This window comes from Sander lucioperca, chromosome 6 (genome assembly GCF_008315115.2).
Source record: "Sander lucioperca isolate FBNREF2018 chromosome 6, SLUC_FBN_1.2, whole genome shotgun sequence".
Classification (NCBI taxonomy): domain Eukaryota; kingdom Metazoa; phylum Chordata; class Actinopteri; order Perciformes; family Percidae; genus Sander; species Sander lucioperca.
In genome coordinates, this window is record NC_050178.1 from 26,175,198 (window position 1) to 26,200,680 (window position 25,483).

Sequence of the window (25,483 nt, forward strand, 5' to 3'; positions counted from 1 at the left end):
TTTCATAGGTTCACCACGCGGTCATATTATAATTATGAAATGATCTTGCGTCCTCCACATAAATATTAGGTTTCTTCTGGGACAGAGGATAAATATTTAACTGATCTGCCACTTAACTTCATATTGAGCAAAACACAACTCTAGATCTTCAATATTAACCCTAATGTCAGTTCACACACATAACGTTAGGCTTATCGCTGTGGTAACGTTAGTTGTAGTGGGTGCATTTCTATCCAACAAGCTAGGCTACATTATATTACACTAACATAGCGAACATTTTGTCATGACTAATTCATTAATTACTCAGCATAATTTCTATTTGAGAAAAGAAAAACTTCATCCGATGTTTAATGTGAATAAAATAGCCTTGAACCACCTACTTACTACATACCTGTCACTACCCGATGTGACTGTGAGTCTAGTGCAGATCCTAACGTACGGCATGCAGTGGACCAAACCACTGTGAGGCTAGGGAGGGGGAACTCAAAATGTTTCTAAACTTAAAAAGCATTTTTTGGGGTTTGTATTGTTTTACTACTTACACAGATATTTTAAGTATACATCATTATGTTATTTACAATACACAGCATTGTTTTAATGATATTTCTAGGGGGGGACAACCCTTAGATGGGGGGGGTCCTGACCCCCCCCTTGGTTGGGTGCTGTGTGGTTGCGCAGATTGCGTGCCCCCCTGCCGGGGTCTGAGGGCGGCGTGTCCTGTAAAGCGGTAAGTGCCTTGTCTGCCTGTTTGCTTACAATTTATTGCGGTCCTGTTTTAATGGTGCGTTTCCACATCACAGCTGCACCTAGCTACAGCCTTGTGCATGCTGCTGCGGAGGCTAGGCTGCCGGGTGCCACAGCTATCTAAGGGGCCAACACTCCCCTGCGCGTTTCTCCTCCCACTCCTGCTGTTCTGGATACTGGTATAGATTGTTCTGGATACTGGTACAAACAGTGTCTGGATGTATGGGACTGTTCTGGACGGACAGAGCTGGTTTGGATCACCACGGCTAAGTGTTTGAACACCCAGACATTGGTTTGTAAATATTGGTATTAACTGTGTACATATTGCATGTGGGTTTTTGTTCTTTTCTTTTTGTTTGATTTTGGTTCTTTAATTATGCATGCTGGTTTGTTGATTTGAATCCTGTTTTGTTTATTACTTTCCTAATATTCATTCTATGCTTTCTTTTAACGTAAAAGATCCTGTTATTTTAATAGATAACATTTGAAACAAAGAAATAAAATCGTATATTTTTATAAATAAATTGTCTCTGACCCCTAATTTTGGATAAACGGACTTGTGTGCTTTAACAGTCTTGGGCCTATCCTATCACGGTACAATGGCGGACTCAAATGCATGACTCAACACAGGGAATCACAGGTAAGTCTATTTATTGTTCAATGAACAATGCAGGCAAAGGTACAAAAAGTGGCAGGCAAAAATCGTAGTCAAAAAACAGTCAAAAGTCTAGAAAACACTGGGAATACAAACAACAAGGAAAAACGCTGGAGAGAGTGACTTACGTACAACTACAATCTGGCAGAGGTAAGTGGGACTGGTGAGTATTTATGCATTAGACTTGGGGAAGCTGAAAACAAACAGGTGAAACAAATTAGGGGCGGGGATAGTAATCATACAGGCGGGAAAGCAGACAAAGGGAGGAAGGGCAAGAGACCTGAAATGAGAAACCCAAGTCTTTTCCTCTGGGCCGTACCCCTCCCAATCCACCAGGAACTGCCGTCCACAGCCATGCCAAGGTTTTCGAACTGCTAAGAGACGCCGGACAGTTTACACGGGACCCCCGTCAATGAGGCGAGGAGGTGGAGGAGGAGGCTTGGCAGGGACCAAAACACTCTCTTTGGCAGGCTTGACCTTGCTCACGTGAAACATGGGATGAACTCTCATGGACCTGGGAAGCTTCAACGTAACGGCCACAGGATTAATAACCTTGGACACAGGGAAAGGGCCCACAAAACGAGGAGACAACTTACGACACTCAGTGCGCAGTGGTAAGTCCTTGGTAGCCAGCCACACCTTCTGACCCACACGATAGTGAGGTGCAGCGGACCTCCGCCGGTCGGCCTGTTTCTTGTACACCTCCCTGGTCCTCATGAGAATCTGACGAGCTCTAGTCCACGTTCGTCGACAGCGTCCGACCGAAGCCATAGCAGAAGGCACCCCCACCTCTCTCTCGAGTGCAGAAAACAAGGGAGGTTGATAACCATAGGCACATTCGAATGGGGACATACCGGTGGATGAACAGAGCAGAGTGTTATGGACATATTCCACCCATAGCAGATGCTTGGACCATGTGACTGGGTTTTGGGAGACCAGACAGCGAAGACCCATCTCCATTTCCTGGTTGAGCCTCTCCATCTGTCCATTGGACAACAAGCTGATGGAGGCCCCAATAAGAGTACAGAACGGCTTCCAGAACTGCGAGACAAACTGGGGACCCCGATCCGACACCACATCAGCAGGAAATCCATGTAGCCTGAAAACATGAGAGCATAACCTCTGCTGTCTCCTTGGCGGAGGGCAATTTCGGCAGAGGGATGAAATACACCATTTTAGTAAATCTGTCCACAATGGTAAGAATAGTTGTGTTACCGTCAGAAGGGGGTAGACCAGTGACGAAATCCAGAGAGGTGTCCGACCACGGACGCTTGGGAACTGGCAGAGGTTGTAGAAGACCCACGGACGCTTGGCGAGAAGTCTTGTTCCGAGCACAGACTGGACAGGCTGCGACATTATCCATGACCTCAGTCTTCATGGATGGCCACCAGAAGCGCTGTTTTACCACGAACATGGTCCTCTTGGATCCAGGGTGACAGGTGAGCAGGGATGTATGAGCCCAATGAATGACCTGGGAACGAAGCTCAGGAGGAACAAACAAATAATTTGGAGGACACCCCACAGGAACGTCTAAACCCTCCAATGCCTCTTTCACCTTCGCCTCCACCTCCCAAGTTACAGCCCCTATAACACAGGTGTCAGGCAAAATGTTAGTAGAAGTCAAGGGAGACAGATCAGGATCAAACAGACGAGACAGAGCATCAGGTTTAACATTTTTAGAGCCAGGACGATATGACAGGGTAAAATTAAACCTGGTAAAGAACAATGCCCACCTCGCCTGACGTGCATTCAGTCTCTTAGCTGAGCGCAGGTACTCCAGGTTCTTGTGATCTGTCCACACCAAAAAGGGCTGCTCTGCTCCCTCCAACCAGTGGCGCCACTCCTCCAGAGCCACTTTAACGGCCAACAGCTCCCTGTTTCCCACGTCGTAATTCCTTTCAGGACCCGATAGCTTGCGGGAAAGGAAGGCACAGGGATGAAGTCTTCCATCCTCAGAGGAACGTTGAGACAGAACAGCACCAACACCCACGTCCGAAGCGTGGGTGTTTTCAAGGCAAGGAGGATCCGGCACAACGAGCACAGGAGCAGTAGAAAAACTCCTCTGCAGGCGAGCAAACGACTGTTCAGCAGACGGGGACCACTGGAAAGGCACTTTAACAGATGTGAGATCATGGAGAGGAGCAGCAACAGTGCTAAAGTTTCTGATAAACTTGCGGTAGAAGTTAGCAAAACCAAGAAACCGCTGCACCTGCTTACAGTTGGTAGGAGTGGGCCACTCAGCTACTGCCTTCACCAAGTCCATGCAGAACTTCCCCTCAAAACCACGAAACCAAGGAATGAAACTGTGGAAATGTGGAATTCACACTTTAAAGCAGCCATATTATGCTCATTTTCAGGTTCATAATTGTATTTTAAGGTTGTACCAGAATAGGTTTACATGGTTTAATTTTCAAAAAACATCATATTTGTGTTGTACTGCAGTACTCTCTCTCACTGCTGCAGATCCTCTTTTCAGCTGGTCTCTGTTTTAGCTACAGAGTGAGACCTCTTTTCTTCTTCTTCTGTACTATCTTTGATTGCACTGCACATGCCGAGTAGCTCAGATGTAGATCATGTCAGCTAGCTAGCTCCATAGACAGTAAAAGAAAGGCTGTTTCTACAACTTTGGTCAGTTACAAGGCAGGATTAGCTGGGAGACTTCTAAATGAGGGTGCACATGTAAGTAGTTCTTTTGTAGATTATGGTGAACTTGTGTGTTTTGTAGCAGTGCTTTGCTATTGAGAACGAGGTAGCATGCTAGCGTTAGCCATAGCGTTAGCCATAGCGTTAGCATGCTAACGCTACGAGCTAATGGTTGCGGTTAGCCTGCTCGTTTCGGCTTGTTACGTCACAAGCCGTGCCGATTTTGAACAGCTCACCCAGAGACTGAAGGCAGGACACATTCAGAAACCGTATCTCACTCTAAACAGCATGGGTGGATTTTTTTCAAAGTTTGTATGTGTGTGGAAGCACCAGAGACACAACACTCCAAATCCCAGAAAAAGTGATTTTTTCATAATATGGGCACTTTAACATAAAGCTGGTTGTCCAACAACCGCTGTAACACCTGCCACACATGCTGGGTGTGAGTCTGCAAGTCTGGGGATAAAATGAGAATGTCATCCAGATAAACAAACACAAAAACATTCAACATGTCTCTTAGAACGTCATTAACCAATGCTTGGAATACAGCAGGAGCGTTGGTGAGACCAAAAGGCATAACCAAATACTCATAGTGTCCGGTAGCAGTATTGAATGCCGTCTTCCACTCATCACCACTTCTGATCCAGCCTAGATGGTAAGCGTTGCGGCGATCGAGTTTGGTGAAGATTTTGGCCCCTTGCAGGAGCTCAAAAGCAGTGGCGATAAGAGGTAATGGGTAGCGGTTCTTAACTGTAATGTCATTGAGTCCTCTGTAATCGATACAGGGTCGCAGGGATTTGTCCTTCTTACCCACGAAGAAAAATCCAGCTCCAGCCGGAAAAGAGGAAGGACGGATGATGCCCGCTTTCAGCGAAGCCCCCACATACTCCTTCATGGAACCCATCTCAGCAGGTGACAGAGAAAACAACCTGCCCTTGGGAGGGGAGGTACCAGGCAACAAGTCAATGGCGCAGTCATAAGGTCTGTGGGGTGGCAATGAAGTAGCCTTCGTCTTATTGAATACCTCAATTAAATCCAGGTAGCATTCAGGGACGTCAGTGAGATCAGGAAAATCCGACGTTGGTTCCTCCAGACAGCCACTGGCAGAGACGACCTCACTACCACCCACCTCAATGCGGGTAGCGAAACAAGTCTTTTTGCAGCTCTCTCCCCATTCCACAATCTTGCCCGAGAGCCAGTCAATGTGAGGATTGTGAGAAGTGAACCACGGAAACCCGAGGACCACCGGGTGTGCAGGAGAGTCAAACAGATGAAAGGTTATAGTTTCAGTGTGACCCTCCATAAAGGTCATGGTCACTGGGGAGGTGCAGTGAGTAATTCTCCAGAGAAACTGACCGTCCAGAACTGACGCCTCCAACGGTTTGGAAAGTAGCACAGAGTCCAAGTGAAGTCTTCTGGCGAAGTTGACGTCCATCAGGCTGGTGTCAGCGCCAGAATCCATTAACCCTTTAGGCGCCGGGTATTATTTTTAAAAATACTAGATTTTGACACCTAAATTTCAGAAGGTTCTGGCTTGAAAGTGGTTTGAGATAGAGACAAAGTGTAAATGAGACAAATATTGAGAATAACCTAACGTTTATCTCGGGAGTAAATTTTCCCATCTAATTTGCATATTATGATGTCATATGGCGGCGGCCATATTGGATTATGTAATTTCCATGAAATTCCTGATATTTTAGAAGATAGTTGAACTTATTTCATCAGATTTACCCCCCTCCATCCATTTGTTATGTTGTCCACATATCAAATGAACAGGGAAAAAGTCAATTGTAAGCCAACAGTCGTAAACTACAACTATTACTACACCACAAAACTCATGTAAACAGTAGGCGTTATTTAGTTTTTTTTTTTTTTTTTACCCACCACCACGCTAATGGAGGACACTTTTTCTTTTCTTTTTTCTTCTCTTCTTCATTATTATCATTATTATTATACAGTACAGAGACAATATGAACAATATTGAGACCCCCCCCCCCCCCACCCAACCACAAAGCCTAACAAATGGACAGGAAAACTGTATATGGTCAAACCAACAGTTCAAAATGATGACTACTGTGCCATATAGTAGCATATACATGTAAACAGAAAGCTGTTCATGTGCAGCCTGGACGTGGAGTGGTGTGTGTCTCCTCTCTGCTCTGACGGCAGGCTGTGACTGCTGCGCGAGGCTACTGAGACACTGACCGCCTGTGATGGCTTTTGGACGGGGGAGGGGCTCATGGCAGCACCCGCTCCTCGTATAACTTTTTCTCGGAGAAAACAACAGTTTGATTCAGTACCGCGTCGTGTCCCTAATTATTTTGTGTAAGAGTGAAGAAACATTTACATTTACACCCCGCTCTGTAAGCCAGGGCAAGAACGGCGCTGCATACGTGATTCAATGCAGGCTGGACGCGGAGCGCTGTGTGCCTCCTCTCTGCTCGCTGCGCGAGGCTACTGAGAGACTGACCGCCTGTGAGAGCTTTTGGATGGGGGAGGGGCTCACGGCAGCACTCGCTCCTCGTTGAGCACATAACTGCTGAGTAATACGTGCTTTCACGAGTCTCCAAACACCACAAAAGTCTCCAATAACACCACAAAAGTCGCTAGTCGCTTTTGACAAAAAAAGTCACGTTTGGATGGGATTTTCTCGAACATTTTGCATTGAAGCATGACGTATTTCTGAGCTAAGGTCCAAGTACGGGATGTCTGCCAACTAGTGGAGGGGAGTATGAATGACATATAACACTCTATTCAGAGAAAACAGCTGTTTGATTCAGTACACCGTCATGTCGCAATTTTGCGACTTTGGCGCTTAAAGGGTTAACACCGCCTGCGTCAGAGAAACGGAACCATTCAACAAGGTAACTTCAACCTTGGGACGAAAGGGACAACTAGGAATACATGTACGGCTCACCAGTGCCCTCTGGATTACTGATGAGCCCCTTCTTTTACCGGACAGGAGGTGATGACCCAGCTGGGCACAGTAGAGACAGTGTCCCTCTCTCGTACGACGTAGTCGTTCCTCTGGAGAAAGGCGAGCTCTACCGAACTGCATCGGCTCCTCGGCTGCCATCATCCCAGAACCTGACGTCATCGGACGATGTAGTTCTGGCGTTGTAAATGAGGAAAACTGAAGGGCTCTGGAAGATGACGTCATCGGACGGTGAAACCCAGATGAAGCAGTTTGAGTGCGATGAGTAGTTCTGGATGACGAAGGCTCCCTCTGCTGGACACTTGAAGTAATATTCCCATGAGACTCCTCTCTCTCTCGCTCCAGCAGTCGTTTGTCAATCTTGATGGAAAGTGCAATCAGTGCATCCAGATCTGCCGGTAAGTCCAATGGTGCCAAGTGATCCTTCACTTTAGCTGACAAACCACACAGGAATGCGTAAGAGCAAAAGAGTTCCAACCGCTCTCGGCAGCCAGGATGCGGAACTCTATGGCGTAGTCAGAAACTCTTCGTCTAGCTTGCCGTAACCCCACCAAAGCACGAGCAGCCTCTCTTCCTGGAGTAACATGTTGGAAGATCCGTGTAAAAGTCTTAGTGAAACATGAATAGGAATCGCATACTACAGACTTCTGGCTCCACTCAGCTGCTGCCCATGACTCGGCTCTTCCAGAAAGATGCGAGATGATGAACGCCACCTTGGCTCGATCGGAAGGGTAAGCAGCTGCTTGAAGCTCGAAATGAAGCTCACACTGGGTCAGGAATGCTCTACAATCACCAGAGTCTCCAGAAAACCTCTCCGGTCGAGCGAGATGCGGGAACGGCGAAGAAGTAGCCCTCGACCCAGTAGAGGCAGCCGCGGATCCGCTCCCAGTCCCAGAACCGGCAGACGACTCTCTTGTAGAAAGGCGTTGAAACTGAGTGGCAAGCTGAGCAATCTGGTCACTCACTCTGATCACTTGGTTCTCCTGGCGGTTAGCCGTTGCCATCAGCTCATTCCGAAGAATGGAGAGTTGTTCTTCCTGCTGATGCAAGCGCTGAGCCTGAGTGCGCAGAGCTGATTTAACAGCCTCAGAGTCGGCTGGGGCCATTCTGGCCAGATTGTACTATCACGGTACAATGGCGGACTCAAATGCACGACTCAACACAGGGAATCACAGGTAAGTCTATTTATTGTTCAATGAACAATGCAGGAAAAGGTACACAAAGTCCCAGGCAAAATTTGTAGTCAAAAAACAGTCAAAAGTCTAGAAAACACTGGGAATACAAACAACAAGGAAAAACGCTGGAGAGAGTGACTTACGTACAACTACAATCTGGCAGAGGTAAGTGGGACTGGTGAGTATTTATGCATGGGGCTTGGGGAAGCTGAAAACAAACAGGTGAAACAAATTAGGGGCGGGGATAGTAATCATACAGGCGGGAAAGCAGACACAGGGAGGAAGGGCAAGAGACCTGAAATGAGATAGACGGTGATATCAAAATAAAACAGGAAACGCAAACAAATAACCAAAACACAAACTAAAAGCAGGAGCTGAACATGACTAACGATACATATAAATATATAGTTTTAAAAATCATTTTAACTTAAGTGGGTGAGTCTGCGAACGATATCATTGGGATCACTTTCAGAGTGATTTGTTGAACGATAGAAACACTGACAGCCAATCAAAATTCATCTGAATTTACAGCATGGCACAGCAGATGACACTGCAGAGAAATGGTGTATTTGTTCCACATAGGTGGGTCATTGGCGTTTCTTGACTTTTTCCACTTGGTGGGGCTAAGATCCTTAAGGTACCTCTATTTTTTTGTACTTTTAAACAGCACTTTGAAAGTATTTCTCATGTGAATCTTGTGTTTTTGATACCGTCTGTGTTTTTGTTCTGGTGCTCTGCACAGATCTGACACCCAGATTCAGCCAAGCATGTCTGAGCCTCAGTCAGACCCAGACTCAGACGAGGAGTCTGTTGCACACCATAAACAGCGACGTATCACAACTGTAAGTGTAGTTGTACAATTGTTGCACAATTGTAAGTGTAGTAAGCATCTTTTATTTGTTTACGTTGTTAGCTTGTTAGGCTGTAACAGGCAGGGTTAGGTCTTGTGAAACAAACAATAATATATGTTGCCACTGAAAGCATAAACCTCCTTCCTGTTGTCATTACTTTGATTTCAGAGCAGCTGAACCCTTATGGTGCCACAGTTGTGTTCTCCATAGCTTCTTAAAGCCTTGGCTCAGACACATACTCCAGTTACAGTGTGCCAGTTAGAATCATATTCTCCAGTATGCCAAATATCTTTCTGTAGCCTACTGTATGTCTCTGTGTCTGTGGTTGTGTTTTCTCAAAGCATGGTGGGTGTCTTCCTTTGGCTGCAGATACACAAACTGTAAAGTATGGCTGTCAAACACCTGTAATCTACTCCTGAATGTAAAGTGTGTAAAATATGCACACCCACCTTTGCTTCTGCTATTTCAAATCCAAATTTAATCATACCTGTGTGTCTCAACCATTTTCATCACTTCCTCCTTAACACAATAAAATGGAAATGTAATCAAACACATAAGCTGCAATCCAATTGAAATTCTAAGCAGAGCACATTTTTTCATATTGTATCCCTCCTGTATTGTGATTGTGTACTTACTCACTAAGCACTTCTCAAGCCATCCACCATCATTACCTGTTAAAGTGGCATCACTGGGGGTGATGTGGATGACTTCTTTCATTTTCACTTGGCATCATTTATTCGAATCACACCCCTGGACTGATGCAAATTCAGTGCTCACCTCACATCTTTCTTCACATCACTGTGGTAAAGCATGCGTGTAGTGCTGCTGGAGCGCTCTGGAACGACACTCCGCCACTTTTTTCTCCAAGTGAAGAAATAGAATATTCTCAGTTTGCATAATCCGGTTGCAATACATATTTTTTAAGCGCTTGAAGATCCAATAATCACTCAAGCTTAGCCTATGTCATGCAAGAGAGGCAATAAAAACAAATGGAATGGTCAAAGTTGTCATATTGACATTTAACTGTGGGTCTACCCACAGTATCCTTTTAATAAGTGTAAAATATCTAGTGAAATTAGTCCCATGTGCGCCATACGCTATAATATCAGGAATGTTATTGATGTGACTCATTTGAACAAAACAAACTAACATTTCTAAATTGTATTATTTTTATAGGTTGGTGTGGATGTGCGCGATCAGATGGCAGGGTGTGTGTTGATTGTGGACTGAAAGACGCACTGATGGAGAGACAAATATAAATGCTGAGGGGACTTATTGTCTTTATATCGTTAGACAAAATGTGATAATGCAATCATCTGCATTGTGATTATTTAGCAGTTAGTTTACTTGCCAACATAAAAATGCTGAAATTAATTGCAATGTTTCAGCATTTGTTTGATGCCTTGCAGGTTAGACGCTGTTAACAACTCAGAACAGCATCAGATAGAACCAAATAGATGTTTTTAGGGGTCCAAGCCCGAGAACATTTACTCAAGTACTATACTTAAGTACAACACATTAGTGGTTCCCAACATTAGTGGCTTGTGACCCCTTACAAACTAGTTGGGGCCTTACAAACTAGTTGGGGCCCCTAGTCACGTTTTAGATGTATATCATGCTAGCAGCTTCACCAAAGAGACATTTCCCCTATAAACTTCTCACGAGGTGCTTCTCATGTTGCTTAATTTGCCTCCTCGACTCTTCCACTTGCCTCCCTTCCTCATGTCTTAGTCTCTCCCACAGAGAAAGCATGGGAGAGACGCGGGGAAATCATGGAAGGAGAGAGGCAACGAGCAATCAATTGCTCGGGATGAGACGTCCTTTCCTCTGAAGCGTCACATGAATTTGTCAGCTGTGGGCGGAGTTAGCAACTCCTTCAGCCGCATGGCTTCCGGGAAGGCTGCTCTTGTGAATCCTCGCCTATAGTTCCTCGATGATGCTTCCTCGATGCTCACTCCTTGGGGCAGAAATAAGAGCTTTGAGACGGCCTTCACCGAGGAGGAACAGAACAACTTCCGGTTCAGCCGAGGACCAAGGAGTCAAGGAGCTATCAAATAAGGGCCATGAGATGCAGCTATGGTTCCAGAACCAGAGCTTTTATGCTGGAGAGTTGAGTAGTTGATGAGACACAGCTGTGCTTAATCATGTGCAGTGCACAGGTAAAGAACATGCACCTTGACTTACATACGCAGACAGGGGAGAGACAAACAGGCACACAATGGAAGGGGGAAAAAAACACACACACACACACACACACACACACACACACTGGGAACACAAGGAACTGGGAATACTGTAGCCCCATAACAATCAGGGGGCTAGGGGCACTCTGTCAGTCATTTTGAAGGAGACAGACACAGATGCAGCAGACACAAATGTCTGTCTATTTTCATTTTACACAGTATGCAAATTACCTACCTAACCTAAATAATAACTAGTTTTTTTTTTTCTTTAGGTGATATTTATTACATAACTACAACGGAGCATTAGGGCCACATCAAAGGAAAAAAAATAAGGAGGAAGATATTTTTATTTATTTTGCATTTCGAGAATAAAGTCGAAATGTCGAGAATAAAGTCAACATGACGAGAATAAATTCAACTCCTTTATCACTTAATCACATTAGAGCGAATGTCCGCCATGCCAGCTGCCATGTAGGCAACATCATAGATATGGGTTACATCCTTGGAGTGCCGCGCTCGCCTGAGCGCCACTCCTTCAGGATCAAACAAGTTGATCAATTGTCTTATTGTGTATTGTGATACAACATATCCTCTCTGTATTGCACGTAGGTGTAACCATCGCTACCCTTGCATCTGTCCATTACAAGCTATTTCAGTTTGCAGGAATACGGCCACCTCTTCCAAGTTTGTGTGGTTTCTCCTTCTGAAGAGACGCAATTTTCGGCACAATCTCTTCAAAGTCCTAGTGTACATATACTGTGTTTATGCGCTAAAAGAGAAAGAGAATAAAGAGAAAATAACAGGAACAAAGAATAAAGGATAACGCCGTTAATCTGATAAAAAGCCCTTTGAAAAAAGGCGTTTTTAGGATGGGCCGTAGTCTTGAACTTTTATTAGATGAAAAGTTTGAGCCAGTTCTGAGAACTGAGGTGTAGACTAACAGTTCAATGGTAGGTTTGCCAATCGATTCATTGCTGACGAATAATGTCCGACGCAGACCTCCCATTGGACTTCTATATCTAGGTAGCAAAATAATAAGGAAAAAGAAATAAGAAAAAGAAAAATACGGCGGAAAGCAGGCTCTTTTTAGGAATTACATGCATGAATGATGTCGACTTTTGTGTGTATGAGAGAGAGTGCGTGTGAGCAGCGGTGTGTGTGAACAATGGTGTTTCTGCTGTATGTGATAGGCTGTGTATGCGTGATAAGGATATCCTATATTAGATATATATGTTTAGTTTAGTAAGGAAAGATATTCTGTTCATTATGGTTAAAATATGAGTCTCTTTTTCAAGAGAACGTTTTCAAATGTGTTAAAATGTATGAGCCTTCTTTGGGTGGACTTTGTTAAATTAGGTAAAAGACATAAATTGATATGAGCCCCTAGGAGGACTTTTGTGTAAACGATCTAGTCTTTAGTTATTCTCCTTGGTTAGTTGTGTGCTTCAATGCTGTGGAGCTCTGCTCCCGACAGAATCACACTGGTGTATGGACTGCGCATGTCTAGGAATTTTAGGAATTCAAGTCTTCACAGAAAGTTTAGGCCACTCCTTGCCTGCACTTGAGTGCAGAGATGGAGTAGCGAAAGGAGAAAGGGGGGTTGAGTGCAGCCCGGTAAAATTAAAGTGGCAATTGCTTGATTATGAAGTTATCTGATTGAGATCTATTAAATTTATAGATAAGAGTTATGCTGATCGATAAAAAAGGGAAATATTATTATAACGATTAAAACGTTTTTTGAGTTAAGTAGATTGATTATTCATAAATCTGTTAATTATTCTTTACCATCTTATTAACTGGTGCTATATTAACGCATCCTTCACGAGTGATGTAGCCTATTTCATTTTTTACTCTTATCTTTATTACTGTTATGCACCTTTGAGTGGTGCTAGGAGATGGTTAGGTCTGTGTTGCTTGGCTGTGTTTTGATGTTTGCATGGTTTCATATACTGAATGTGGATACTATTTGGTGTGTAGCTATGCTAATGTTTTACTGTTTCCTGTAACTTTACATGGCTAACTGGGAAAGAGTTTGTGTTGTAATGATCTGCATGGTGTCTTGCTGATTTCTAGCTGCATAGTCTAACCTGTGTTAATGTTTTGCAATCTTTTGCTGTTTTGGTTTAAAAATCTGGAAAAAGGACTATAGTTGAAAGTAGCTGGTTAACACTGATATATTTACAGAAATGTAGAATAATGTGTATTGTCCTTTATAAATAGGAATATGGATGAGACTAACTATGATTTTTTTATCTAGAGTCTTTAAATTAGTATTTCATAACAATTGTGATTACTTAAATAAATTAACACTTGCATTTTATGGTGAATGATCTGGTGAGATAAAAAGATTAACAATTGACAACGTGGGCAGTCCTGGATCTGATTTGATCAAAGGCCAGTAACTGTTTTATCCACAAACTCTTAACAAATACCTGCATCCTGATATATATGTGTATGCTCATTTACAGTTATCATTGCTGATGCATATTTGGGTTGCTTTTCCTTATGGGATATTGTAGCTACATTACTCTACAGAAGATATTTAATCTGCCTGTGTAGGTTTATGCATAAGATATTCCATATTGTGACCATTTGACAAGAGACTTGGCAACAGACTGATCAATTAATGCATTTGAGAATTATACATGGGAATTTTCCATGTGTATGGGTTGCTTTGTTTGGAGCTACGTTGGACATTCAGTGTCGAGATTATTTGGTAATTTAAGGCGATTGGGTGTTTATTGGGTTATTTATTTACTACATAGGGGTGTGGGTTCATCGTTAGTTATATAGGATTGAACTTTCTCTTCTTTATCGGATATCTGTTCTTCTTTTTGATTGACTGTGTGTTTGAATACTACTGTGTTGGTGCTGTAGTATTGCTGAGTAATAAGTGTTTTTTGGATTGCTTTGAAGTTGGCTGGTTCCTTTACCTTTCTATATTGGATGTGAGACACCCGCCGTTTATCAAAAATAAATAGATAAGTAAAAATAAAATAAAATAAATAAAGGAAGGAGGGTAAAGATAAGCTCTATAGCCTAAAGTATTCTTAGTTTAACAATTGGTAGTTTTTATATACAACTAATAATTTACAATAAAGGAATACAGAAGAGTTGCTACGATGTGGAAAAAAGACAGGAAAAAGGGCATTAACAATCAGAAAATAATCACTCCGGTTGATGTAGTACAAAAGAACAATCCTTTAGTTAATGATATCGCCAAGTTGTCAGGAAAATGGCACAAACGCTGGCCGGATATTGAACAGCCATGGCCAGTAGAGGGGACTCTTAACCCGGATGTTATTAAAATAATCCAAGTGCTTGTGTCAACGTACAAGGCAGATCAAAAGAAGGGGAAAAAAGGCGAAAAACGTAGAATAAAGAGACAAAAAGAGTTGGGTACGCTTAAGTTGTTTGAGAATGAGGGACAGAAACTGATAAAGGCTACAAAAGATAAAAGAGACAAAAGTGTAGAGGAAATGGCAAAAAAGGAGAAAATAACAGAAAAATTAATGGCAGAAGTTAATACACTTTTCTCGCATACGGAATCAGTGAAAAGACCTCCACCTTATGAGGAGGAAGCGGAGTTTAAGGACATCTATCCCCAGCTTCCAGTGATCAGTCAGAAGGGTGACTACTGCATCAGAGATGAAGATGAACTATAATAGAGATAGGACAAGCAGAAACGACTATAAAAATGAATCCAAACTCCAAAAGTAAGAAGAAATTGAAACATCTGGAAACCAAGGGCAGAGTGAGGTTTAGCAAGACAAAGGATGATGACGATGGTGATCAGAGTGAAGAAGAGGAGATCATGGGAGGATATGCCCCTGCAATCAGAAGGGTGCTGGCTAGAGCGGAAAAGAGAGGAGAAGAAAAATGGAAGAAACGACAAGCTATAAGAGATCAGACCTCTGACGAAAGTGAAAATGGAGACGAGAGTGATGGAGAAGAGGAGATCAAAGGAGCTACGGGATCATGTTCTACTACAGCTGAGTTAGAAGAAGTTGAAAGAGACATGGATCGGTGTGTGCTATACTTGGAGAGGTCTACTAAACTAGAAGACATAAGATAACTGGAAGAGCAATTTGAGAAGCTGAAGATAAGGAGGGAAGAATTGCGGAAGAAAGGATCCCGAAAAGTGGAGAAGAAATATACATTGCGCTCAAGAAAGGGAAAGGTAAGCGAGAAGATGCTGCCGGTGTTCATTCGAGGACAGAATTTGGAGTACAAGCCCTTGCAGAACACTGATATGTCAGATATTCTTGATAAGTTGCCTACTCTTCAAGAGGGAGCACATCCTTGGATTGCAAAGTTGGAAGAAATGTCGACAGGAACACAGTTTGCCATAGGAGATATCAAGAGACTTTTGGCTAATCTTGTTGGGATTCCAGCTATGGGAAAAATCTTCCAGAGAGCAGGACTTAATCGATATGTGGGGACTTCTGTATATGATCCTGAGTTGTTTGCCGCAAGTAGAGGTCGTCTGTGGAGAGCACTGAGAGATGAGTATCCAACAAATGTGAATCCAGACAACATCTTGATTGAGCCATTGGGACAAGAAGAAAATCCAAGAGCGTATGTGTCGAGAGCCCACCAAGTGTGGAGAAATATTACAGGAAATGATCCAAAGGTGAGTCAACTGGAAAAGTCAGTTTTGCGAACCAAAATACAGAAGGGATTGCCTGTTCCGGTAAGAAGAAAATTGGCGGAAGTAGTGGGACTTGGAAGTATGACAATAGGTGTGTATACAGATCAAATAGCCCATCAGGTGGAGTTATATAGGAAAAAGGAACATGAACAGAAAGAACAGGACCGAGAGACTCTTAGAAAACTCAATCAAATACAACTAGTGGACAATAAGAGGAAGGAGAAGAAGCAGGCCGTGGTTTTGCAAAACCAGTGCCCACAGAATCAACAATCACCGCCACAACTTCAGTCAAGCCAAGTCCAACCCCAGATGCCTCAACCACCATTCGTGGTTCCAGTGGTTTCATATGCACAGCCAGTTTCTGGACAGACACAGAACTGGAGAGGAAGAGCAAGAGGATGAGGGGGTGTAGGAAGAGGAAGAGGAGGAAGATATAACCCATACTCTCAACAATCCTCAGAAGTGTGTTACAGCAGTTGTGGACAGGATGGACACTTTGCCCGTGATTGTAATAGACCAAGAGGAAATTTCAGAGGAAACTACAGAGGAGATTACAGGGGCCAGTCGAGGCCATATGGAGGACCGGTTAACCCTTACAGGGGTCCGGAACCAGGATTCTAGAGGTGCCCAGAAGATCCGAAAGGGGGGTGTCAGCTGGTAGCATTAGGGCCGGAAAGAGATCCAACGATTAAGGTGAAAGTAAATAACCGTCCTTTGGAAGTGATGGTGGATAGTGGAGCTGCGTTCACCTGTATTCGGCCTGAAGATGCTCCCCATGTCCAATCAACTGATTCGGACAATCGGGTTTGAGGGAGTGAAACAGCTGATTCCTCTAACGGAACCAATTGAGCTCTGCTATAAAAATCAGAAAACTACAATACCGATATTGGTATCAGAACATACACCGATTGCATTGTTGGGAAGAGATGCCTTGTGTAGATTGAACTGCACAATAAAATGCACACCAGACGGCTGTTTGGTGGAAGTACCCAAATAAATTGCTCACCAATTATTGATGACAATGGAGACCGAAGCTTCTTCAGTCTTCTGGATTGGAAATCTCAGTGCAGATTTTTTGGAACCAGCTAAATTGTGGGAAAAATTTATTGTTGCAAACATGCCAGATGCGAGGCTTCCGGAATATCCATTTCATTGTACGCTCAAGTATTTCAAGAATGCTGCCCAATCAAACTCAGAGGAATGGTTGAATCATCAACCAAAGAAAGTCCAACTTAGTTCAAGTTGCATAATTTTAGGACCACAAGGAGCAGCTATGAAGATAAACACAGATGATTATCTGGATAAAGAATTTGAGATCGAGAAGAGTGTGCCACATGTCACCTTGTTGATTTCTGAAGAATATGGGCAGAAGCATATAGGAGAAATGATGACAGAAGCAGAGAAAGCTGTTTTTATACCTACAGGAGAGAATCTGGCAATTTGGAGGAGTGAAGATCAGCAATTTCTCAAAATCATGATTTCAGCTCAAGAACAGGGACAGCCACAAGCTGTACGGATGACACATGAATCTATCTGCAGTGCCAAGAAGGATTCAGACACCCTGAAAGAGGAGATGATGCAACAGGTGCCAGAGTGTCTGTGGTCTCAACATAGTACTGATATTGGACGTGTAAAGTCAGCCCAACCAGTTAAGGTTGAACTTCGACCAGGAGCTAGACCTCCATGGAAAAGTCAGTTTCCGTTGAAAGATGAAGCTATCCAAGGGATTGAACCACAAATTGAAGGACTTTTAAAAGCAGGTGTTTTGAAGATAACACAAAATCCTCAGAGTAATACGCCTTTGTTGCCAGTAAAGAAGCCAGATGAGACTTATCGTATGGTTCATGATTTGAGAGCAGTAAATGAAGTAGTAACTGACTTCCCAGCAGAGGTGCCAGATCCGCATACTTTGCTAGCTCAGATTCCTCCTGATGCGACACACATTACGGTGATAGATTTGTGCGGTGCATTTTTTAGTGTTCCACTTAGTGTAGAAAGTCAAGGTTTATTTGGATTCACTTATAAAGGACAGTTTTATGAGTACAGGCGATTGCCACAAGGGTTTAAACATAGTCCTCATATTTTCAATAAAGTATTGAAGGATGATTTGGCAGGGCTAGATCAAATATTGCAAAGTACTGTAATACTATATTATATATATACTATATATATAATACTGTAATATGTCGATGACATTATTGTCTGTGCACCAAATAAGGATGTATGCCATCAAGATTCGATCAAATTGCTACAGATATTGGCAGAAAACGGCCATAAGATTTCACAGAAAAAGTTGCAATATTGCCAAGAAAAGGTGGTTTATTTGGGTCAGAACATAATGCATGGACATAGAAGCATCGCTGATAGTCAATTGGAGGCAATTCGCAAAGCTCCAAAGCCTAGGACTGTCAGAGAGATGTTGACATTTCTTGGTATTGCTGGTTACTCTTCGGCTTGGGTTGAGAATTATGCTAGCTTGACGGGACCCTTGAGGGCTATGATTAAGGATATTGGAAATAGCCAACTTCATGGTAACCTTGCATGGACACAGGAAGGCCTTTTGGCATTTGAAACAATCAAACAAAGGTTACAAGAGGCACCAGCACTTAACACTTCCAGACTATTCTAAGAATTTCTTGCTGTACGTGTCTACTTCTATGGGAGGTAAATATGCATGTGCAGTTCTTTGTCAGCCGACAGGTACCGGGATGAACTCTCAACCTATTTCTTACTATTCTACTGCTTATTCAGACTAGGGTTACCCACCGTGTTATAGAGCAATGGTAGGAGTCTCTTTAATGTTTGATAAAGCATCATCAGTCACGATGGGTTATCCAATAACAATTCTTACCCATCATAGTCTCAGAAATCTTCTGAACTATGGAAAATATACATTGACTATGCCTAGGCTTAGAGACTATCATAGGCTTCTAGAGCAGGAAGATGTCACCCTGGCAAGGTGTGCCATCAGAATCCAGCTGAGAATTTGCCAACCCCGGAGGATGGTGAACAACATGATTGTGTTCAGGAAGCAGAGAAATATTCAAGGCTTAGATCAGACTTACAAGCCCTTCCATTACGTGAGGCAGACCTGGAGTATTGGACTGATGGGTCATGTTATCGTGTGGGAGATAAATTGAGTGCTGGCTATGCAGTAGTAAAAGCACAAGGAACTGGATTTGTTGTTGAAAAGGCTGAAGTAATACCACAGCCTGCTTCGGCACAACTTGCGGAACTTGTAGGGTTAACAGAATCGTGTTTGTTAGCAGAAGGAAAGCGAGTGACGATATACACTGATTCTGCATATGCCCATAATGTATGTCATTTGTTTGGATCAGTGTGGAAAGGGCGAGGATTTAAGAAAACGGATGGTTCTCCGATACAGCATCATGCGCAAATAATGAAACTGTTGCATGCCATGATGAAACCTAAAGAAATAGCAATAGCTAAGTGTGCAGCTCATAAAACAGATGTGTCAAAAGTTACAAAAGGGAATAAAGCTGCTGATGAAGCTGCAAAAGCAATTACAGGAGCTGACAAATTGGGTAAGGTTTTTTTGGTCACTCATGGAGTAGACTTAGAAGACAACATTACGCTTAAGGATGTGATTTTGATGCAGGAAGCTGCACCAACAATTGATAAACAGTTATGGCTAGACCGAGGTGCAGTCAAAGATTCTACTGGTCTTTGGAGAAATCATGAAGGGTTGATAGTAGCACCGCTAGACCTGCTGGGTCTGATGATCCAGGAGGCACATGGTTTAGCGCATGTTGCAAGGGGGGAAGTTAGGAGAAAGATCACAAAGGAATATGGTTTTTGGGCACCATATTTGCTAGAACAGACTGATCACATCATAGGCAGATGTACAATTTGTTTGAAAAATAATGTTCGCCGAGGTGTGACTGTTCTTCCAGGTTACATTCCAACCCCAAGAGGTCCTATGCGTGAGCTGGTTATTGACTATGTCGATATGATCTAACCAGTTGAAGGTAAAAGATACATGCTAGTGGTTGTGGATAGATTTTCACGATGGCCGGAGGCCTGTCCAACCAAGCGGAAAGATGTTCAGTCGGTTGCCAAGTTTTTGTGTAGAGAGGTGATAAGCAGGTGGGGACTTCCTGATCGAATATCCTCAGATAATGGGAAAGAGTTCGTGGATAATACAGTGAAATTGATTTTTCAAAAATTGGGAATTAAACAACATCTTGGAGCAGTTTATCATCCACAAAGCCAAGGGATTTGCGAAAAAATGAATGGTGTTTTGAAAAATCGTATTGTCAAGATTTGCCAACATACAGGGCTGAACTGGATAGCCGCATTACCTTTAGCCTTGATGGTGTGTCGCTCAAGTGAGTTGCGTGGTTTACGTATGACACCCCATGAATTGGTCACAGGAAGACGGATGCCTACGCCTTGTTTGCGAACAAGCGGAAAAGGTCCAAGTTTGGCTTTTTTGGAAGATGAAATGAGAGCATATGTTACATATATAGCTAATTTCCATAAAAGAATATCCACATATGTTTCTGACAGGCAAAGAAAAGAAGAGGTGCAGGAGAAGCTCGATGAGCAAAAAAGGAGTACAGTGCAACCTGGGGACAAGGTGTTCGTGAAGGTATTTAGAAGGAAATGGTATAACGAACGCCGTGAAGGACCATTTGAGGTTGTTCGCAGTACGGGAACACCACGGCTAGGGAATCAAGATGTTGAGGGCTCAAAAGAGCCAGAAGAAAGTAGGGAAGAACAGCCAGCAGAAAGAGAGATTGTCCATAATGTGGACAATGCTGATGATCATGTGTATACTTCTGAGGATGCCAGACATGACACAGCAATTGATGGACAGGAAAGGAGATTTAGAGACATTGAGTTTCAATACGTCCCAGAAACAGCAGGGACTATCCCAGTGGAAGGTGAAACCACAGAGGTTGCCAAGGGCTGTAACTCCGTTACAGGAGAAGCCGGTGATTCAGTTAGACGAAATAGCCCAAGACCAGTCAGGAAAAAAGTCAAACCAAGACGCTACGAAGATTAGAGTCGAAGTGTCTCTAGGAAAGCCAGCTCAGCTTCCATGCTGGTGTATGAGAGAGAATAGTGGTGAAGGAAAATTTAGAGTTCGGTGGGAAGACAGTCATGGTGGAGTTTTAGACCTGCTAGGAACAATGACATCAAGAAAGTATGCGTTATTAAATGATAAGAGAAGATTGAAAATTGAAGGGGATTGTAGTCTTTATGTGTATAATTCCCAACGGGAGGATCAAGGTGATTATAAGTGTATTTTTTATGATCCACAGTTTGAAAGCGAGGGAATAGAGTCGGGACTCAGAGTTAATGTGGTGACGCTGGTAGTAAAAGATGGGAACAAAAGCATGGGGGTCCAAGCTGTTAAAGAAACAAAAGAATCAACAACACTGATATCAACACTTTCAGCCTAACATTAGAACAATGAGTGGTAATTCAACTCTTTTAGCATTGGTAGTTGCTAAAGGTATAAATGTATCAAAGTTGACTACAGTGGCGCCTCGGATGACTTCGCCAATGCCAACTGTATTGAAGACTGTGATGAAAGTCAAGTTGGGAACAACAACTGTTCTTCCTTGTAAATGTGGGAGATGGAACAGTGGTGGTAATAATCTTCCCGAGTGGAGAAATAATCGTGGTGAGGTTGTATTATTACGAGGACCAGAAGTGGATGGTATATCTTATAGTCAAAGGAAGTATTCTTTGTACAATGATATGAAATGGTGGAAAGTTTCGGGCGATTGTTCACTTGTTTTGTTTAATACCACATGGGAAGATCTAGGGGAATATGTGTGTACTTATTCAGAGCCAGAGTTTAAAACAGTTCCATTTCAAAATTATTGGATAGCAGGTCGTGTGTCTCATAAAGTGACGCTTGTGACGGAAGATTTAAAGTCTGTTGAAATTTCTACAGTCACTAAAGGAGTACAGGAACCATATACTACAGTAATTACTCCAAGAGTGAATAATACACAGAGGACGTTTGTCAATTTGCTCTTGGAAACAATTGAAAGTGTTAATACCTCAACTAAAGCAGTGAATTTGGTGGTAACTTCGAAAGAAATGAATGCTACGGCAGTAGTAACATCCCTTGTAAATGTGACGGCAACACCGAGAACGATTTTTCAGAAAATAGAGAAGAATATAGTAAATGTAACCAAGAAGTTTGTGTTACAGACGGAGTTAGGTGCAAATAGCAGTAAGGATATTTTTGACGTTAGCGAACAGATGGTAGAAGAGAAGGATGTAGATTCATCTGAAACAGTTCAGAATGGTATCCCGGATGAACAAAATGAGTTCTCTAATTTTGGTGAAACACTAGTAGATATGATTGATCAATACCGTTCATTAAGGAAGAGAGAAACTACATGGAAAGCATATGGATTTGATTCTTCTGTTTTGAGAATCACAGATAGATGGGCAAGTAGGAATCTATGGTTCCAGCAGTTAACTCATTCTGTGAGGTCAGTTAAGAAATTGAATGGTCCATGTCTGTTGAAAGTACCTCCACCTGGTACGTGGGACTCAATTTTAGAGACAGTGGCTCAACCCCTGTCTACTAAATGCCAATCTTACGCTCTATCATGGTTGTTGTATCATCAACAATCTGCAGTAGATGTAGTGATGTCTTTGTCAACACAGTTGTTTAGACCTAAATATGATTGTTCTTGGTTGAATGGATTACCCTATGTGAATTTGTTAGATCAGAAGGAGAATAAGCTAACAGCAGTTCCAGAAGCAATGGAAGTGACACCTGCGAGGGCAAAAGGATGTTTTTGTTTAAATAAGACGTATGATGGACCAGGAATGTTTATGGGAATATCAGATTGTGATGATTATATGATGACTTTGGATAAGCATGAACGCAAGGTTAGTGAAGATATGTATAAAGTAACTTTTTCTATACCATCTAGTAAAACGAGTAGAACAGTGATGGTTAGAGATCAGCTTTTGCCTGGTAACGTGATTATAGGGAATTTTCAAGATATCTGGTGGGTTTGTGATAACAAAGCCTATTTATTCTTACCCTATGGATGGATAGGATGTTGTTATATGGCGATGTTGAAGCTTCCGTGTGAGGTTTATACCATTCAAAAAGGGGAAGCGCCTGAGACTGCTCAAACTGATGCTAGTTCTGGAAGTAGGGTGAAGAGAGAGATGGCACAATTTCACAACCTAGAAGCTTATCACTGGAAAATCAGTTTGGGAGAGAAATGGGGATTAGGAGATGATTGTTATACTTTGATTCCTGATAGTACTGATAATATCACGAGTGTTATAGATGCATTGAAAAGTATAAGGGATGCATTTGGTCGATCTGAAGGAGCTGGATGGTCTGCAAACGTTTGGCTGCAAGATCAATTAGGACCAGTGGGAGCAGTAGTGGTTCAGATTTTGGTGGCGGCTCTTTTAGCGCTATGTGTGATGTTTTGCTTTTGTACTTTGTTGTTGACTTTTGCGAAGGCTATGATATTGAGATGGGTTGGAGTGGTAATGCCTGGAGATAGCACTCAGATGCCTTTGTTAGATGTGACTGATTTGGACAGAGATGGAGCAATGTTAGGTGGGGTATTGATGGAAGCGTATCCCTTTTGAATATCTGATTGTGTTATGATTTCACATTCTCGAGTGATAGTGTTGTTTAGTGCCTCCTTCTTCCTCATAGGGGGGAAATGGAATGTGATGTGATTCATATTATACTACTTTTGATATTTGGTTCATATTATTTTTGATATTATTAATTACTTGTTCCTTTTTATTCTTATTTTGATGTTTTATTTCTATGTGTTGTTTTGCAAAAAGATACTGGTTGGTGTTTTCTTTTCTTCCAGAGAATATGGGAGAATGTGCAGAGGGGATACAGATACAAACATGGACAATATGAAGGAACTAGGAGAACTCTGAACCAGGATGGTGTGGATCTGTTCAGATTTCACCACACCAACACTGCATTGATATTCAACATTGCTGAGAAGCTGCAATGTAGTGGACTACATTCCTGTGTCTGTCTGATATATACATGTTTGCATAAGTAAAACATACTTTGTATCATATTTTTGTATTAATTGCTTGAATAATTAAGCTTTTGTCATGAAGTGAATATATGGAGACCTCAGATGCTTTTCTTTTTTTTCCTTGACGCTTAGGGAAATGGGGTCCAGGCAGGGAAAGGTCCAATGGATGGTCCCATGGGTCGACTAGCCTGAATTTGGACATTGTTTTGATTTTATTTAATTTTCTGAGGTTTTCCCATGTATTTGCTTGAACTATAACTATAATTTGATAAAGATTTAGTTTCTAATTGATCTGGAGTACTGAGGTGGTCGCCTAGGGCAGAGGGACCGTGAGAGAGTTTTCCTATCTTGATTGATTGATGGTTATTTGAAAAGACAGCTGCCAGATGGGTTTTTCGCTCTCACACTCCAACAATTTCATTTTGTTACACTCTATAAGTTTGTTTACACCCCGAAGGGTATATTATAAGGAACCTGATATAATGAGAAGTGTTATTCTGTTGTAATTCTATTCTTTTTGTTTTCCGAGACTTTATTAAGTCTCGTAGGGGGGAAATCTGTGGTATCTGACTATTTACCATTGTGATCTAAGTTTTTGGTATAAGGAGGATGCATGAACTTTACTCTACATTCACTAAGAACATCTGGAAATTGTTAACATGAGTAGAGGTCCCCCCAAGACAGAAGATACCTTTTTTGGAGTTGTGCCAGATAACAGGCATTGATTGGCTAGTTACCTAATCCAATCATATACTTACAAAATTACGTCCTATGTTGATACAATGCATTGAGATATAAGTTTTGTCCACACAAAGAAAAGGCAGAGCGACAAATTTTGAAGATTGGGTCGGTCGTCTCTCCAGATATCCATGGGTCTGTAAATTGATGCTGAAAACTCTGATGTAATAAATCTTTTTATACCAAGAGCAGTGTCTACGAAGTTCCTTCTCCATACAACGGCAACACAGTGCTGCAACTAAAATATACCACAACTTCTTTCAGTGTAGAGACACGCCTCTCCTGCTGCCTTCTCCCCGCACCTGGTTCCAATTTCCAAATCAACTCACCTGCTACTCATCAGCTCATCAGCCACCTTTAAGAACCAGTGTGACCTTATTCTCTCTGCCGGATTGTTACTTCCCCTGAGTCTTCTGCAGCTCTCGTTTGTGATTTCCAGTTTTGATTCTTGCCTTGATCTAACTTGTCTGTTTCCATGTTCTAGAAGAATACTTACCTTCAGCAATTACCAGACCTTGGACCCAGTCATCTCTACACCAGTCTCCTGCCTACCTCAACAGGGCATGGAATTAACACCCAACCACCCGCCAAATGCGGGTGAATTTTGCAATTCGCGGGTAACACTGTCAATCTACCTGCCACGTTGGCGGGTAGCCAATGAGAATTGAGTGATTCAGGTAAGGTAAGCACGGTTGCTGGGCCCGGTCCAATCAGGGGCCCGCATCACTGGACGACATTGATTGACAGCCGGGGCCCCCTATCACATTTTCATTACTCACACAATCCCAGAATCCCACGTGCAGCCACTGACCAAGCGGGAGTGAGAACGGGTCAAATTCATTTCCTCATTTCTGTTATGAAGATGAGACGTGTGTGTG

The 25,483-nt window shown here is 42.6% G+C and overlaps 1 long non-coding RNA gene across 1 annotated transcript; it reads right to left on the reverse strand.

Moving 5' to 3' along the window:
- Positions 1 to 819: 819 nt before the first annotated feature.
- On the reverse strand, positions 820 to 23,613 carry LOC118495335. Its single transcript, XR_004897711.1, has 3 exons — positions 23,599 to 23,613; positions 18,570 to 18,573; positions 820 to 1,112 (listed from the first exon to the last, which is right to left on the reverse strand). It is a non-coding gene; the product is annotated as an uncharacterized LOC118495335 (long non-coding RNA).
- Positions 23,614 to 25,483: the final 1,870 nt, after the last annotated feature.